Source organism: Passer montanus, unplaced genomic scaffold, assembly GCF_014805655.1.
Source record: "Passer montanus isolate IOZ18808 unplaced genomic scaffold, ASM1480565v1 scaffold14, whole genome shotgun sequence".
In the NCBI taxonomy this organism is placed as follows: domain Eukaryota; kingdom Metazoa; phylum Chordata; class Aves; order Passeriformes; family Passeridae; genus Passer; species Passer montanus.
In genome coordinates, this window is record NW_024360941.1 from 5,465,277 (window position 1) to 5,471,162 (window position 5,886).

Here is a 5,886-nt window from a genome sequence, read left to right on the forward strand (position 1 = left end):
CAATGAGCACGATTAGAGGAAATTGATGATTTTAACTACTGGTATGCAGTAGGCCAATCCTGGATACCCAGGACTACCTAAACGAGTCCATCTCTCTGTCTCGTTGTGCATTCAGGAAGCACTAGATGGCAGTACATCAATTGTTTAAATGTGGTTTTAATTAATGAGCTGTAGCCGTTTTCTTCTGAGAAAGAGGTGTGTTGGTTGATTGACCTGGTTAGGACTATCTCCCAACATTGCTGTTAGAGTGGGAATATGATGGAGGAGAAGTACACAGGCTTTAACGGGCTGCATGTAATAGGTAGCTTGCAGTTATTATCCATGAAGAAAATTACTTTTGCTTCATTTTCAAGAAAACAATGTTTTGACAAGCTAAACAAGTAGGAGAGAACACAACAATAAACAAAAGTCTTTTCTACACTCTTATAAAGTAAAATAATCAGGAAAAAACTCCAATGACTGCTTATGATGCATTGTTTGCTAAAACCTAAATGTTACAAATAAGTTTTGTTGGTTTTTTTTTCTGGTGTAGGCTGTACAAAAAAAATGGTGCATAACTTATTTCAGTAACATATAATTCTGTGTTAAGGGTGAAACTCCTCATGAGCTTTGCACATTGCTGATTGGGATGGTCCAAGACATTTTCCCAAGACATCCTTGCTGCAGGTTTCTGCTGGTACCTTTGCATCAGGTCTAAGTGGTAACATGGCTACAAGGTGAAATCTGGTAATTTTTGATGGGCTTTCTTCTGGTTTGGTGAATGGAACCCACTCAGTATAGAGACCTGACTGCCTTATCCAGTGTACAGGAAGCAACACAAGTCTGCAGGTATGAGAGCAGGAGTCGCTCCATCCCTTTCACAGTCATCTCAGGAATACACTATATGTGAAATCCAAACCTTTGCATCATTTGGTCTCAGAACTACTCAACAAGTTATCTTGGCATCTTTGTAGTTTGCAGTACAAATATGAATCATGGCTATGACCTACATTTGCTTCCATTTGTAATTCTTATTTCAGCCAGGACTTCCTTTTGGAAGCTGTAATCTAGAAGGAACACAGCACTGACCACAGGGACCTGGCTTCTCCATCAAGTAGAATTAAAAAGTGTCATACCATTTGCTTTTTATGTGTCCTTATTTTCCAGAAATAGGATTAGAGTACCTAAAGTCTGTTTACTAGATTGTGTGTCTTATCAAGTCCTTTTAGGAATTACACTATATCTGGTTTTGAACACTGAAAAAACAGTTGATAGTTACTAATTTTCATCATCATCATCATCATTATAAGGTCCATGAATTTTACAGAACAAATCTTATCCCTTCACCTATTTTCATTAAGTATGTGTCTTTCTTAGTGCTTTTGCAATTGTTCACACAGGAAAATAAATGCTAGAAAAGACAAAATATTTTAATCCATGCTTAATTGTATTTAACTGATTTTGGTCCCAGTACAATTTCTCTTTGATAGCAGCTGCTTTGCTATTCCTTATTTCACAATCCAAATTTACATGTTTTATTTTTTCTCTCTCTGCCTACTCTCCAGTACATATTCCTCTGCAATCTGGTCCCTTTCTCAGTCTGCTGCATGCACTTTCCCGCATTTCCTTTTCACATTACTTTTCAGTGTAATTCTTCTCAACTGCATTGATGTCCTTAGCTCAATGGTTCTCTGAAGAACCATTTAAATATTCCATGCTTCTCAAGCAAGAAAAAGGAGTCTCTTCTACTAGAGTGAGGCCTTTTAAGATTAGGCAATGCTGGATTAATGCTGATATTAGTGCTGGTGTCTTAGACAAAAGAATGTAGTAGTAGCTAGTGTCTGTGTTGAACTCAAGTCCTGCCATGAATTCCACAAAGGTCCTTGTGGATTTGTTTAGATACAGGGGCCTGGGTTGCATAAAGGTCTGCTGCTGGATGGTTGTGTCATTGATGGAAAAATAAATGCATGTGTGCCCTCACATATTTTGGATAAATGCATACTTATCTTTATGTATATTTTTGTACATAATTTACTCTCAAGTCAATTCAGTAGGATACAAATATAATGGATAATCTAAAAGCTAACAGAGTGAAGAAGCACATTGTTTTTCTGTTTGAGGCAATAGGAGTACTGAGAGGTCCTGAAGTATTCGATTCTAGAGCCCTTCCTTTCCTCTCCTCTCTTCATGAAAAGAATCCCAGCCTCAGCAGCATGTCCTCATAAGCATTCTACCCAAACCCTTCAGCAGTTATGACTTCTAACATCTTAAACAAGAGCAAATGTTCTTACCACCTTATATTTTGTCCTTTTTTGGAGATGTCTTCCTAACCTACATTTGTCAATTAAAAATAACTAAGGACTTATATCAGTGTCCTCTGTGGCTAAACCTAAACCAGATTTTCTTCTAACGTGACCACATCAGCCTAGAGCATGGTCCCTTAAACATGCTGATACACCACCATGTATATATGCAGTCACATTGACTTTTACCAGGATTAGTTATTCCACTTGTAGGACCATGTAACTTGTGGGACTATCTTGTTAGCAAGCAGAGCTCTGGTAGCATGACTTCATTTTCACTGGATGCAATTCACTGATGGATAGTATTGGGGTTTCTGTATGAGTAAAGTATTTCTGGTGTCAATAGATCTGAAGAGCCATGTGATCCTAAGTAAGCATTGGCCACATTCCTTTGTAACTCACTAAAACAAGTGGAAAAGTGATGAGAATTATTACAGGGACAGCCTGAAACATGACAGGGAATTTTCTCAGTAAAAGCAGTAATTTGAATTGCTGCAGCATAAACAAAAATGACAGCTATTTCATCATAGATAAGATACATAGCCCGTTTCCTTTCAAAACTACATACATACACCCACAGACATATATAAATAAGTTTTTTCTCTGAAAGTTCTTTTCTAAGAAGAGGTATTGGATCTAGCAGAATCCCATCAAAATCTAGGCATTGTATTTAAAGGACGTGTTTTCTCATGGTTAGAGATACAAATTGTTTTGCCATAACCACATAATGTATTTTGGATGAAGTAGTTTTTGCTTTGATTCCTCTTGAAATTACTGAACTACAAAGATATACTTTTCAGGAAAAAAAAATTGAACCTTGCCCTATTTGTTTCTTTTTGATGCTCTGCATCACAGAAATTAACTGATGTTGAACATTCGCTCTGAAGCCAAAAGAACACTGCAAGAAAATGAGAGAAGTCACAGATAGGAAATGTTTAATGTTAAGAATAAATGTTTGTACTGGTTTTGGCTGGGGTAGAGTTAATTTTCTTCACAGTGACTGGCATGGAGCTGTATTTTGGATTTGTGCTGAACCGAGTTGATAACATAGGCATGTTCCTGTTATTGCTGAGCAGGGCTCACACAGAGCCAAGGCTGTTTCTGCTTTTTACGGCCAGGCTGGTGGGGAATTTGAGGGTGCATGGAAGGTTTGAAGGAGACAGAGCCAGGACAGGTGACCCCAACTGACCAAAGGGACATTCCCACACCATGTGACAACATGCTTAGTATATAAAGTGGGGAGAAGAAGGAGGAAGGGGAGGATATTTGGAGTGATGGTGTTTGTTTTCCCAAGTAACCCTTACATGTGATGGGGGCCTGCTTTCCTGGAGGATGAGCCAAGGCCCTGCTCTCCTGGATGGCAGAACACCTGCCTGCCCTGGGAAGCAGTGAATTAATTCCTTGATTTGCTTTGCTTGTGTGTGCAGCTTCTGCTTTCCCTGTTAAACTTAATCTCAACCAAAATTATCTACCTTTTAGCCTTCTGATTTTGTCCCTGATCCTACTGTTGGGGGAGTGAGTGAGTGGCTGCCTGGGGTGTGGCTGCTGGCTGGGGTTAAACCACAATAGTAACATTGCTAAACAGTTCTTCGTGTTAGCATGGAGCAGAATGTGCAGAATCTGCAGCTGCCTACCTACTTGCAGGATTTATATGTGAAGAGTGAACAAAACTCCTCAGCTTCCAGACCAGCTCACAAGTTTACAGTGGTCTCGTGCGGACCCTTAAACACAACACAGTAGAATTCACTTAGGTTTTATGGATCAGTAGAAGTTGGGATCCTTGTCTTACAAAGTGATGTGTCCAGGAGTTTACTCTGAATTACAGAAACCTGGAAGTGTGATGTGACAGTCATCGTCCACTCTCGGATCTACCCAGGCCACACCTGCTTATGAACTCAGACCTCAGACATGCTATGCTACGTGGAGCCAGTTGAGTTTAAACCTCCATTTCAGAGAGCATTATTTCTGGCTGGCTCCTTTGGAGCCGACTTCCCTGCAAGCAGGTTTTGTTGTGCATTTAAATCTTTAGCAAGTACCTTGTCTTCTCCAATACAACCCAGAGGCAAATCTAGTTGTCTCTTGAGAAGAGAAAAATTCAGTAGTTACAAAGCACAGACTTCATAAAAACAGGCACTGCCAATTGTGATGATTTAATTTAGAAAAACCTCCAGTGGTAACCCATTGAAAAAATTTTGAAGTGTTCCCAAATCAAACATCACTGTAGTGAAAAAGGATTGGTAAACTGAGAAAACTAAAAGAAAATGGAATTTGCCTAGTGAGGAGTGTTATTGGAGATTAGCAAAAATGAAAATAACAGATTAAAATACATTTAGTTTTAATAGCTAGTGATTTTATTAGAAACACTGGTGAAGGCTTTCACTACCCATCTACAATAAGTCTTCACCCAAAACACTCCTGCCAGTTTGTTTTGTGTCTTACTTGAAATATGCTGCCTCAAACTCTTCTCACTCTTATAAAAATAGTGTTGGTTGGTTATTAGTAGATTTATTCTTTTAGAGATACTATTCCAATTTAAAATCTTTTAGTCCAGTGAAGAAGCATTTTAATTTTACAGACACAATCAGATTTAAATACCTGAATTGTGTTCAGCCTGCTAAATCCATTTTCCACTACACAATCTCCAAAGATTTCGAAGTAATTTACAGAGGTTTAAATACAGTAAATTCTCCTTTAGTGCCCCAAGTCAGAAATTCTAAATGTAGTATTCTTGATCACTGCTTGAATTAGTGTTGTTTACAAAGACACATTTGAAATAGATGTCTGTTCGTTTTTCTTTTTGCCATTTTGCATCACAGAGGCGACTTCAGCAAACCCTGAGACACAACTCAAGTACTCAATGATCAACGTCAGCAATGTTTGCAAAACAGAGGAGGCCAGCTGTTTTGAGCAGCAGTGTTCCTGCTGGAGTTGATCAAATAAAAGACGGCAACATCCAGCAGGTCACAGGGAACTAGACCCTGTTCAGCTCCTCCGTCCCGACGCACTTCTGCTCTTCCCTTCGGCCCCTGCTCGAGCAGAAGCCACCTGCATGAGCTGGTGTCGGGCCAGCTCCTTGGCTGGCCTGCCAAGAAGTTGCCCATGTCCCTCATGGTGTGCACCTGCTGGTGGATTTTCTCACTGAGGACCGCTTTCATTTTTTAATTTTTTTTTTCTTTTCCCCCGTGGGACACAGCACCTGTGTGTCCCCACGCGAGCGCCCCAAGCCACCCTCGCTGTTGCTGAGGGCACGCTGACCCGGGCGCTCGGCGGGACGTGTCGCTGCGCAGGGCAGCTCCGGGTGTCGCTCTCCGGCCCGTCCTGAGCCACCGCTTTCCCGGGAAGCGGGAGACTCGCACTTGGGCGCTAGACCCAGGCTCATCCCACTCGGAGGCCACACTTTCAGCAGGGGCAGCGGCGTCTCAGCTTCCTCTTTCCAAAGCCCCTGGGAGGAGGCTGTCCCACCTCGGGGGCGGAACACTCCGGCGAGGCGCTCCTTTCCCCCGCGGGTACCGGAGCTCCGGCCGCCACCGCAGCACGGACCGCACAGGCCGGGCCGCGTCCCGCCGCCGCGCCTGCGCAGAGCGGCCCGTCCCCGCCGCGCCCT